General features: G+C 42.0%; 1 protein-coding gene across 5 annotated transcripts in view; it reads left to right on the top strand.

Annotated features, from left to right (window-relative positions):
- The window catches only part of KIF16B (kinesin family member 16B), a 301,193-nt gene that overhangs the window by 175,847 nt on the left and 111,985 nt on the right, over positions 1-13,361 (top strand). The gene's annotated exons all lie outside the window — the stretch shown is intronic.

Below are 13,361 nucleotides of genomic sequence, written 5' to 3'. Positions count from 1 at the left end.
GGGCCTGTTCCATTGCCCATGGCCCCTGTCTCAGCACTTTTCACAAACACTGGGCTCAATGGCAGTCCCTCCTTCAGCTCAAGTCAGTATCTGATTGATGGAAAGCAGACATGCCTATAAAAGGAATTTATTGTCATAGGAGTGTAAACCTAAGAGGGACCTTTGATCATGTCTCTAGATTTCTTATTTTACAGGTGAGCTGAAGCCTGCCTTTCTTGAGTTTAAAAGCAAAACAAAACAAAACAAAAAGCCAGTTTGTGTATCACCAGGGCTGCTGCAGGCTCCTGGGCCTCTCCCTCCTTCCAGTCCTTCTGGGTGTAAAAGCTAGCAGTTGACTCCCTTGTGTCAATTGAGGAGAGTTGTGTTTATTAAATAAGCCTGTCTTGACATAAGCCATATTTAAAATCCTCCTCAGAGCAATGTTTACTGTTATTTTGGAAGGCATGTTTTGTTGTAGGTCTTTAGTTCCTTGTAGTAGTTTTAGCAACTGTCTTTTATAGAAACTGAGTTGAATCGTAACTGTGCAAACTGGGGCTCAGCCACTTGGCACCTTGAGCTTACTTGACTCAGTGATTTGTGTTGAAGGAAACAGGTTTTTATTAACAGGGTTCCAACCTTGGGGGTTACTGCGAGTACTCCTGTTCAGGACCCTCCTTTCCCACAAGACCCAGGACATCCCTCGCTCCTCAAAAGGCTACAAGCCAAAACCATATCCAGAAGTTCCTCATTTCCTTATTTGTTCCTCACCTGGCCACGCAAACAGATCTCCATCTTCTCTGGAATGTGCAATTGTGGGTTTCAAGAGTCACTGTCCTCTCACAGCAGCTCCCTCTTTCAGTATCTGGGATGTGCTGCTCTCAGCCTTCATGTAGCAGTTCAGGAAACTATGTGCTGTGTTACACTGTCCCAGAGGGTGGAGCCCAGGGAGGCACACGTCCCAGTGTGCGACCCTGCCCCCAGGAGTGGGCTCCCGTCCTCTGCAGGGTCTAAGTCGCTGGTGGGCCCCACATCTTATGGTCCCATGAGTGCTTCTGTCCACATGGAAGCCCAGAATGTCCAAAACGCAGAAACCCAGAGGGAGGAAGCTTACACCAAGCTCTAAAGTCCTGTGCCAAGTGTCCCCATACCGAGAGAGCGGGTTCTCCGTATGTCCTTCAGAGAGGCAGAAATCTGCAGCTCAGCATTCCCAGTCACAGTTCGGCTCCAAGCATCTCTCTCATGTCTGTGCTTGGCAGGCAGGTCCCCACAGCTCCTTCAGCTCTGTCGCCGTCTTCTGCAGACATACCTCCAGACAGACAGACCTTGTGGCTGACTCACTCTGCAGACCTCTCAGACCTCCCCGCAAACCTCCTCTGACTGCTTGCCTGGCTCTGGCTTACTGACCTATGGCTCACCCATCCTAATTTATATGCTCTGCTCAGAACTTCATATGTGACCTCATACCCTGCCCTTCCTGTGGTGCGTTAGTACCTGGCACAGTGTCTTTGACCCTCTTTTGGCTGCCATCTTTAATCAGTGCAGTGATGCACAGGCATCCGGGGCGGGCATCCACTCCCACCCCCGCCCAGTTACTGCATGTTCTCATAGTCACACAGTTTGTCCTGGGCAGCAGCCTTCTTCCCTTCCAGAAGGCTCAGCTCTTAATTTGCCTTTGTTATGCAATGCATTTCAAATGCTGTGCCTTCTGTTCTTCCCTGCCCCAGTCCTGCCTGTAGGCAGGATTGTGGGGGTGTTCCACTATTATCATGGGACCCATACACTGTACCCTGTTACAGAATCATTTATGTGCTCACTTTGTTTAATATAATATGCAGACCTTCAGGTTAATTTCAGTTCACATAGTGTGATCCATCTATTCAATATTTTGGGCTAATTTAATTGTGTTGGGATAAGAAGAGTGCTTGTTTGGAGTCATCTCGCAGTCCAAGACCCAGTTCCAAAATTGGAATCCAAGTGTCTGTTGTATTATCCTTGAGGGTGGTACCTTTCTGAAGCCATTTGGAAATTTTCTATGGCTGTTCAGGGCCTTGGAAAACAAAAAAACTGCAGTGAGACTGTTCTCTGAGACACAGGGTCACAAACTGTGGGCCCTTCTTTCCCTTGCATTTAAAGATGGGATCTCAGTCCTTCTTTTTTCCTCTTAACACAGGAGAATATGTAGTCCTCTGAAGAATGATGCCATTTTTTTTGTTGTTTGTTGTTTTTAAGTTAAAATAGTTTTTCTCAGTGTTCATAAAATGTAGGTCAGAGTGTACTCATTTTCATCCTCAAAACTTTGTAGTGACTTTCCATGGTCTAAAACGTGCAATCCCAGTCCTTTGCCATGTCACTCAGGCTCTCCGCCAGCTGTGCGTTACTCAGTGCACCGCTCCCTGTGTCTGGTGCTGTTCTCGTTGCTCAGGCTTACCTGGAATAGCCATGCCTGTGGGGCCTGTCCTCTCCTAGTTTCAGAGCCTGGAATGCATTTTAAGGTGCACCCACTTTTTCTATAAAGCAAAGTGCAAACCAGCTCTTCTCTGAAAGCTATTTCCAGCTTTTCTCTCCCAATTTAAAGATGTGTCCCTTCCTCAGGATCCATTGCTCCATTTCTGTTGTCTTTATTTTGTTCTTCTTTGTAATGGTCAGTCAGCTACCAATAAGTTCTTTCTTAGCACCTCCTTTGCAGCGGGCAGGCTCTAGCACAGGGGCACAGTTGCCAACAGCACCAGGAAGGTCAGTTTGCAGATATCTGGAGGAGAAAAACAGCACAGGTAATTTACAAATAAATACAAAAAATGACAATGAAATTAACATAAAATATCTCAGGCAGTATTTGATGGGATGATCAGGGATGGCTTCCTGTGGAGGGGATATTTAATCTAAGAGTTGAGTGGATAGAAGATGACACTCCTGCAAAAGAAAAGGGGAGAAAGGATAGTATGTCAGGCAGAGGACAAAGCAACCACAATGGCTTCAAAAGGGGAAGCAGAAAGAGGGCCATAGTAGGGGGAATATAATAAACACAAAGTAGAATGGTGAGGGTGAGTCCAGAGAGTTAAAGCAGGGCCTGTGGGCCACTGGAAGGATTTGCCTCTTTTGTAAGAGTTCTGGGGAAGCATCCAAGGGCCTTAGGAATGAGAGTAACTTGAACATGTGCATACTACAAATAGGGTGTATGTCATTTGGAGAAAGTAGTGTAGAAGCAAGAGACCACTTAGATAGCGATATCCTCAGTCCAAGAGTGCCTTGGTTCTGGGTGGTAGCCATAGACAGGGAGTATCATGGAATCAAGGGTGATTCCCAGGTTTGTGGTTTAAACAACTTGGAATATAGCGTGTACATTTCTGAGACATGGGACACAGGGAGGACCAGCTTGGGCTGGCATTTGAGTAAGAATTTGGCTTATATGAATGTCTTTCCTATTGGATTGGAAGCTTTTCAAGGTGAAAGGCTTGTGTTATTAATTTATCTATCTTAAAATATTCACTAAACATGCTTAGTAAATGTTTAGCAAACAGATTAAGAATGAAATTGAAATAAGATACATGGGTCTTGTTTTGAAAGGTTTTTTACTCATTTATTTAGGTATCAATGTTCCAAATAGCAGAAAATGGCATCTTGTGCAAAGGAATGCATCTTTGTGTCATGGGTCAATTCCCAAATTACATTGCAATTTTTGAATAATTTCAAGGTCACATTCAGGATCCTCAAACAAAAGATAGGAACAGGGCCTCATGATAAAATGAGGACTTAGGCCAAGGCAGTCAGAGAATTCAAGTGAGAAACAGTCCTTTTTAGATTGCATTACAGTTGGCTGAGGAGATGGTTCTAGAGGCATTTGATAATACCATTATGCCTCCTGTTCACCTGGCTTCAGTTAACAGACATATTTTGTCTCTGCTGCCCCTGCAATACTCATTTGTAAAAATTCAGATGAAAATTATATTTCATCTCCTTGACATCATGCTCCCATCAACTTGCCACCTGCTATAGAGAATGATAGCTCATGAATTAAAACATAATTGGAGAAAAATTTCCTCCTCTGATTTATAGGGAGCAGACACCTTGTGACGTTGACTGCTCCAGCAACTTGGCAGATGGGAGCAGAGTGAAAGCTATAGCCATGCCCTTTATACCTTTTTTGATGCTACAGGTGTAAATACCCTCAGCCTAAATTAAATACCATGCAATAAAACTGGAAGAACATTGAGAGAACTATGGACCCTGACTGAAGACTTGTTCTTTAAATCTGGATAATAAGCTGCTTAGACACCAGAGCATGTTAGCTTCTCAAGATGGAAAACGGAGACTGAGATGCTTTAACAGTTCAGCACACATTTGAGAGTCTGATGTGTGGGGAGAATCTGAGTGTGTCAAGTGCGGTGTTCTCTCTGCCTAGGAAAACTGACATGCAAGTGAACCTGTTTAGAGTGAAGGCAGGCCATCTGAGACTCAGGGCACAGAGGGGCAGTGTAAGCAGTTCATCCCCCCCGCAGACCCAGGGCGAAGAGAATGGTGGCAGTTGAAGTGCCTAGAAAGGGATTCTCTTCCGGTAGCCTTGCCTCGTAATGTGTTGGGTAACAGAAAACCAGAGACTTCCAGAAAGAATCTTCTTGACATTGAGATCATGTCCTGTGAGCATCATGGACTCTCATAAGCCTAATTGACAGGAACCCACTTGTCCTTAAACCTTATGGAAACCAGGCATTTTTTTTCCTGTCTTAACATCTTCGCCTGTTCCCCGCTTCTCAGCTCACTTGCGGTGCCACAGCAACACATAGGGTATAGTAAATAGCCAGAGTCTGTGTTAAGAGAAGGGTGGTCTGGGGAGGATTGTAGGGATTATAAGGTCTCTTCCTCCCAGAAGCCTCTGTTCTAGAGCTTTCTTCTCTGCACTTGAGGATATGAAGATGTTTGAAGTCTATAATAATGACAAAGTAGGGAAAAATATTAACCAAAGAATTGGTCCTGAACACCCACCCCAAGGAGCCCCAAGTTACTTGCTTTAACTCTGCTTGAAAATTCTATCCAAAATTCACAAATGAACTGGATTCTGGGCCCTGAGGTGTTTACAAAGAGGAGCAGCAGGCTGGAGAGAAGATAATCTGGGAGAGGAATCTTTTGTGAGTAAGCTGGATGAGTGCTGGATGGGGAGGGTCACCTTGACAGCTAGGAAGATATAAGAAGAATCCATGTTTGTAGTTTGCTTTTGATAGACAGAGCTACTCTTTGGGGACATACACTTTGGGGTTTGCACAGGATAGATTAGAAGTAAGAGAGATTTCAGGCCAAGTTCTATAGATACCTTCTTGGTACATGTATGTGTTACAGTTTTTATAAGTTTTGGTTATCATGTTCAGAATTTGTGATTATGATTTAAATGTATGGCCACAAGTACAACAGAGAATTATTTTCTTTGTACTCATAACTTCTTTATTTTTTAAAAAATTGTGGTACAAAAGTGTACCAGCATAACTATTTTTAAGTGTGTAGTAGTATTAAGTGCATTCACATTGTTGTGCAACTAATCTCCAGAGCTCGTTTCACCTTATAAAACTGATACTCTTGTACCTATCAAACAGTAACCCCATTTCTTCCTTCACCTGATCCCTGGCCATCCCTATTATACTTTCTGTCTCAGGAATTTGACTACTTTAGGTAACCCATGTAAATGTAAACATAGACAGTATTTGTCTTTTTGTGAGTAGCTCATTTTACTTAGCATAATGTCCTCAAAGTTCATCCATGTTGTAGAATATTTAAAAACATCCTCTTTCCTTTGTTAAGGCTGAATAATATTTCATTGTGTGTGTATACCATAACCTTGTTTATCCATTAACCAATGGCCACTTGGGTTGCTTCTACCATTTGGATATTGTGAATTATGCTGCTGTGAACATAGGGGTACAAATACTGTTTGAGTCACGGTTTCAGTGTTTTGAGTATATACTCAGAAGTGGAATTGTTGGATCATTTAGTCATTCTGTTTTTAATTTTTTGAGAAACTGCCATTCTGTTTTCCCTAGCAACTATACTATTTGACTTTCCTACCAACAGTAAACACAGGTTCCAATTTTTCCACATCCTAGTCAACTCTTGTGTTACTTTTTTAAAATGATATAGTAGCCATTGTAATGAGTTTGACATGATATTGTGCTTCATCTTCACTTTTTTTTCTTTCCATTTTCTCATGAATGTCCAATCCAGAAAATAGTGTTTGGAAATATAGAAAAGAAAAAAGGGAGGGAGGGAGGGACAGAGGGAGAGAGAAAGGAAAGAATAAAATAAGTCTCAAAATTTAGTTTCCCCAATAAATATAGTAAACAGCATAAATCTAACATGGATCAATTTCCTAATGACCTCTCTCAAGCCCTGCCAAGTTCAGTTAAACCAGCTCATTCATGTGTATCTCCAAATTTAGTTGATGGTAAGAATCCAAGCATTGCTTCTAGCCAAGGAGAGACGGGGTCATCTTTATATTGAGGGGATCACACTGGTGACTGAGTAACAAGGGCCCTGAGGAAGCAACAGGAAAGGCTTGAACTGAAGCAGCAGTTGAAGGAACCTAGAAGATGGCAGTGCTCAGAACAGGTGTTCTTTTTTCTGGCTTCAATAATTGGTTGTGGCTTGCATACTTCCCAGCTGAAACACAAACACAGAAGGAAGAGCAGGTTGTCAAGAGTCACAGAGGATAATGAGTACAACCTTCAAAAACCTGGCTGCAGGTGAGCCTTCTCCAGAAAGGGACTGTGTATTTGAGAACTCTGTCAGCCACCACAGGCCCTGTGGGAAAGGCTGGGGTCTGTGGGGCCTGTCAAAAGCACAGGATAAAGGTGATTCCCATTGAATCAAATAGATGTTCACAAGTTCACGGTTTCCTCATCCATTCACTGTGGCTTGAGGGCCCATCTTTGTCCAGCCCTGTGGTGGGGCTCCAGTGGGACAGGTGGGGGCTGAGTCACCTCGGAGCAAGATTTAGTTCACAGAGAAGACATTTGTAAAGCCTGTCAGAAATCAGCATTCTAGTAGCATTGTTATTCTGTTACAGTTGTCCCAGTGTTTCCCCCTTTGCCCTCTTCTGCCCATCCTACCCCCAACTCCCACAGTCAGTCCCCACCCTGTTGTCCATGTCCATGGGTCATTCATACATGTTCTCTGACTAGTCCCTTCTCCTTCTTTCCACCATTATCCCCCCATCCCACTTCTCTGGTCTCTGTCAATCTGTTCCATGTTTCTGTGCCTCTGGTTCTAGTACATGGAGCATTGTCTTAGCACGGGCCAAACTCAAGTTACACTGGAGTGTCTTTAAAGTAGAGAAAGCTGTGTCTCATTGTAGTCAGTCCTCTGACAGAGCCCCCACTAGCCATCCATCCTGTAATCAGCACGTGGCTGGCCCTGGTGAAAAGTGCAGGGTGTGGTGTCCCTTACCCCATACTTGCCATGTCACCTCTGTAGGACCAGTTTCAACAAGCAGGAATTAAAAAACAATAAATGAGGCACCTCCTACTCAGACTTGTTTCAGAGCTCTCTTCTGTTGCTTTTAGTACTCTTCTCTATCAGGCAGCTGGCTTTTAACCTTCTTAATTATTGCATAATGCAAAGTACGTGTTTAATAAATGGTAGCAGCACCTTTCTTTTTTTAAAAAAGTGAAACCCTTATGATCACTTCTCTTTAAAGATGCTGGAATTCTTCTTGAATTTCAACAGCTCCTTTCCTTTCTTGACCTGGGTTCCTGAGCACCAGCCTGCATTTCTGTCTTTTAATAGAAAATTGCTGCCCACTCTATCCCTTGGGAATTTTTTTCTCTTCACATCGGCTCTCCACAGAGACTCTTCTCCTCCCAGCTCTCTCCTTGTTGCTGTCCCCATTCCCCTCCCCTCAATGCAAATCTGTAGGTCCTTTTCACTCTGAGAACTTTGCTATGTATTACTGTAGAAGAACACGCAAGATTGTTTTTCTTTAAATGGCCAGTATGCTGCATAGCAAAGGAAATTGTCAACAAAATGAAAAGGCAACCTGTGGAATGGGAGAAAATATTTGCAAATAATTGATCAGAAATGGGGGTTAATATCCAAAATTTATAAAGAACTCAAAGTCAATATAAAAAAAATTCAAATAAAAAATTGTCAGAGGGTCTGAATAGACATTTTTCTAAAAAAGGCATACAGATGGCCAATACACACATGAAAAGATTCTCAATATTACTAATCAGCAGGAAAATACAAGTCAAAACCCAGTGAGATGTCACCTCACACCTACTGGAATGCCTGTCAGCAAAAGGACAAGAAATCCCAAGTGCTGTGAGGAGGTGGAGAAAAGAGTGGGAATGCAGACTGGTGCAGCCACGGTAGAAAACAGTATGGAGTTTCTGCAAAAAATTAAAAATGGAACTACCATATGATCTAGTAATTCCACTTCTGGATATTTATCTGAAGAAAACAAAAACACTAATTCAAAAAGATAATATACACTCCCATGTTCATTGCAGTATTACCTGCAATAGACAAGATATGGACACACTCTAAGTGTCCTTCAACAGATGAGTGGATAAAGATGTGATATGTTTGGTTGTTTCCATATCTTGGCTATTGTAAGTGCGTATATATACTTCTACATAATGGAATACTACTCAGCCATAAATAGCCAGTGTGGTCAATTCCTAAAGAGTAGCTAATGTCCCAGAGTCGTCAGGATGACTGTTACGGCCCTGAAAGTGATTCCTGACTACTTCTGTGAGATGACCAGAAAACACTCCTGGACCTGCCCCTGAAATCCTAGCCTAGCTTTGAGCTAGAGGGTGGAGCTCATCACACTTCCTTAGCTTCATGGTGACCCCTTCTCTTCCCAGCATCTGGTTTGGCCCCTCAGTATCGAAGGGATGACTTTCACACCCGAAATCAGTCATCCATGACTTTGTTCTCCAGCAGTATCTCCTGTCACTTTCCATCTTGAACTTTATGATTTGGTTTATATGGACAAAACAGATTGTTCACACCTCTCTCCAGGTCAAGGCTATGTATAAAATCAGTCTTACAATACTATCTATAAAACCTTCCCATTCATGTTCCCTGGGCCTATCCTCTTTATCTTTAAGTTAAGTACAGGAATTGTCTCCTCAGGAAGTGTCATATGCATCTCTAGTTTGAGCTAAAGGCTTTGTCTTTATTCTCGGGACAGCATTTTGTGCATACCCTTACTATAGCCTTTTCCAAATTCATTTAACTGATGCATATGCCTGCTTTCCTGGCAGGCTTCTTGTGGGCTGGAACCATTCCTTCCTATCTTTGAGTCTCAGAGGCTTGCATGCACTGGGCGCATTGAGTGGGAATGGACAGCAGATGTGCCCTCAGAACACGGGATGTCAGCTCATAGGTATGCACGTGACTTATGCTTCACAGGGGTCCTGTGTACTTTTTAGAATCTACAGGTTGGCTACTCTGTATCTTTTTTGAGTTTCTCACTCACACAGATGTAGTTTATACATGTTTTGTGGCTTTCTTAACTATTGAGAATTTAAAAGTTTATCTTTCGTTTCTTTGGTATCATATAAACCCAAGTATGTTTTTGCAGTAGACTAGAGTTTACTGTACTCAGTTCCTCTTAGAGCAAAGCTCTCTTAAAGAATTATGTCACTTTAACCCCGGCTGTTGTGGCTCAGTGGATTGAGCACTGGCCTGCGAACCAAGGGGTTGTCAGTTTGATTCCCAGTAAGGTCACATGCCTAGGTTGTGGGTCAGGTTCCCAGTGGGAAGTGCGTGAGAGGCAACTACACATTGATGTTTCTCTCCCTCCTTTCCCCTCTATCTAAAAAAGAAGAATTATGTCTACTTTACAAAATGATATATCCAGTAAGACCCAACTCATCTTCAAAGCAACCAGTTTTTGTCTTTGTTTAGCAGGCAATCTACTAAATCTCCGAAGAGCAATAAAGAGAGAGAGAGAGAGAAAGCATGCTCTGAATTATAGTCGGCGTTGCAGTTTTTAAAAGGGAAGTCCTTGCTACCCAAGAACATTTTATCAGCCCATCTGGGCACATAAATTTGGGTATTTCGTTTCTAACATAGTTTTGGAACTCACTCCTGGCCCACATCTCAAGCTCCCTGGAAATTGGGATTTGTATACACACATGTGTGGTACTTGGTGCCAGAAAATTTTGGATGAGGCAAAGCAGCCTGGTGACTTCCTTTGAGAGTTAACTTCACTTTGGAGAAGAGCCCAGCCAGGGTCTTTGCCAGAAAATAATTTTGCTGCAGGGGAAACATTCCTCCTCAAATGGCTGAGTGTCTTTGAGAAGAAACCAGGCCCACCACTTGGGCCTCCTCTCTCTTGCTCTGAGACTGCAAACAGGCAGCTAATTTGGCAGGATGTGGAAGATTTCACAGCTTCTTGAAAGTGCTCTAAGCAAAATTATCTACAATCCAAGTTCATTTCAGTCTTAAAAATAAAGGAAGGAATTTTCACTTGTGCACTATTTTCGTTTTAAACACTAAGCCATGACGAGCTCATTTAAATGGATATATCTGACTAAGTAAGTTCTGAACAGGAGAAACACCCAGGTTTCAAATCCAGTTGTACCAAAGTCATCCCAAAAGTGAAAATATTAGACCTGTACTTGCTAAGCCATCAAAGTAGCCTTTGTGGTGTGATCGTCTGAGATGTGGTTTGGTTGGCCAGCACAGACCTCAGTAGTTATAGAACGCCCCTTAACTCTGAAGATGGTCTGAAGTCATCAGCCCTCAGGGAATGAAGACAAATGAGGGATACATTTAACCTAACTTTTTAATTTAATGTGTTCATTATGGAAAAATTTAGAAATCACAAAAAAGAAGAAATTACTGCAGAGTTAAAATATGTATATTCTAGTCCATACCTCTGTCTATTGCATTTCTCTTAGTCTTTTTCTGTATGCACATGCAGACACACACTGGGTAGGACAAAAGTAGGTTTACAGTTGTTGTGGATACATGAAACAGAGTTCACTGTTGTTTATTAATTACTGTGTTATTTTGTACCTACTTTTGCCCCACTCTGTATGTACACATATACACACACGTGTATGCACACACACTCATGTCCAGAAGGTATCCAGCTATAGAATATGAAGAATAGAGACATTTATTGAAGAAGATACAAGAGTCAAGAAACATTGTACATAGGACAATGATGCCTCAGTCCCCTTCAAAGTAGGCACCTTGGGACCTCACACAGTTCTCCCAGTCTCCATCAGCTACCCTGTCATATTTTTCTGAGTCTCATCAATGATCTGAAATCTTCTCCCTTTCAAAGGTGATTTTAGTTTTGGGAAAAGCCAGAAGTTGCAGGGCTCCAAGATCTGGGCTGTAGTGGGGCTGAGTCACCTGGGTGCTTCAATATTTCACAAAAAAACTCTGCATGAGACTGTTGCATGAGTGAGCACATTGTTGTGATAAAGCTACCAGTCATCAGTTTCCATAGCTGTGACCTACTGAGTTTTTTTAATAGTTTCCGAGAAGAAATGTTCAAACTTAATGCAAAATTTGATGCAGATTTGTTGCTCTACTCGCTCAGTCATTTTGAATGTACCAGCCACATAGTACACATGGTCACTCAACAGCGTCTACTGCCCCTATTGACTAGTACAGTGAAGTCATCATTGCTCATGCATGGGCATTCCATTCCACTCTCCTTGGCTGCCAGGTTACATGGATGTCGCACAAACCGTTCTTGTTGTATTAGCAATAGCTGGACTTTTTGTGGACAGACCTCGTGTGTGTGTTTGTATGTGTTCTTTCATAAAGATAGGTTCAAACTGGACTTGTAAGAGTTTTCCACACATAGAGATCTTTTTCTTTCTTATATATTTTCCTACATCATTTTAATGTCCATGTGATAGTCCATTATATGAATATTCTTGCCTTATTTAACTTCTGTTGCCAGGCATTGTGTTATCTAGTTTTGAGCTATCACAAGCAATTGGGGTGAATATATATAGCTATATCTTTGTTTATCCATGATTACTTCCTCAGAGGAGGAAAATAAAGTAGAAATGGAATTTCTAGGCTAGAGGGTATATATAGTTTTAAGGCTGTCTTGATAACATTTTTATAAATTGTTCTGTAGAAAGGCTGTACATATCACCACCATTTCCCATTGATAATATATGGGACTTTCCATCTGCTTGCAAACTGGACACAAATCCTCTTGAAGTATAGACAGTGTCACTAGAAGCACACCCTCCTGTTGCAGCGCTAAGCTCTGTTCACAGGAACTAGAGAGGAGGGAATGCTGTTACCAGTGGCTTTTTCTAGAACCGCGTCCTGAGCATCCTGATCACTACCGGTTTCATTAAAACAGCTTGTTTTTCCTGTGCTGAGCTACATGCCATACTAGAATTCCGCATGCCGGTAGCTTCAGCCTTTCCGGTCCTTTCAGATTAAAGGTAGGGATGGAATTTCAGAATATAAAGCTGGAAGGAACTGAGGTGCAAATCACAATGGTCAACAAATATATGGAAAAAGAAAGTTTTATTTTCCTTCCTGTCTCCCACCCCTTCTCTATTTCTTCCTTATCCTCTCCCTCCCTATTTCTTTCCCCCTCCCTGTCTCCCTTGCTTCAACTGAGAGAATAAATACATCACGTTAGGGAGAAAGTAAAAGAACATCAATAACAGGGTTACATTCTTTGTTATATGGAGTCTTAGCTTCACTATAGATGACTGTAAACTTCCAGAAAACAGGCACAGAATCTAATTTGTTGATTACTCAGTGCCCAGCTTCATACCTGGAACTTAATAGACATCTAATAAATGTGATCTAAGTGTATTCAGTTGACCCTCTTAATTCATACTGATGTAGAAGGGGTTTCAGAAACAGAATCTGGTCAAGCTGGCGATACTCTTTGTGAGATTTTGCGCTTTTGGGCGAGGTCATAGTCTTGACTGCATGTCCTGGGAGGAGGGATCCCGTTGCCTGTGAACGCAGTGCCTGTTAGGTTCGCTTTCTCTCTTCTTCTCTCTCACTTTTGCTACTTTATAAATTGTTTTATTCTTTTTATTTTTTCTCGGTGACCTCGAACATGAAAGTTTAATATATAAAACTGGCAATATTTATGTTTCTGGTGATTTGGTAGTTAGCCTATGTTTTAGTTAATGGTTATTTACTGTGTTTATCACTGCTGGTTTATTTTATTGGACCTTACTATTTTTTAAAAGTTTGCTTTGGTGCAAGGCTGATTTCTTCTTCAGCTTTTTTGTCTCAGTTGTCTTGCCTTTTTATGAACCATTTACTAACTTTACAGGTGCTGTAGAGCGCCTTAAATAGCTTGTTAAGAGACACCGTCATAGGGAACTTGTGATAAAAGCAACTGAAAGATGTGGGTTTCTTCCTTCCATTATCAGAGATTA

This window comes from Pteronotus mesoamericanus, unplaced genomic scaffold, assembly GCF_021234165.1.
Source record: "Pteronotus mesoamericanus isolate MK-2021 breed Mesoamerican mustached bat unplaced genomic scaffold, CSHL_Meso_final contig_25, whole genome shotgun sequence".
NCBI classification, from domain to species: domain Eukaryota; kingdom Metazoa; phylum Chordata; class Mammalia; order Chiroptera; family Mormoopidae; genus Pteronotus; species Pteronotus mesoamericanus.
Note: the sequence above shows the minus strand (reverse complement) of the source record. Positions and strands in the feature narration are given on the sequence as shown.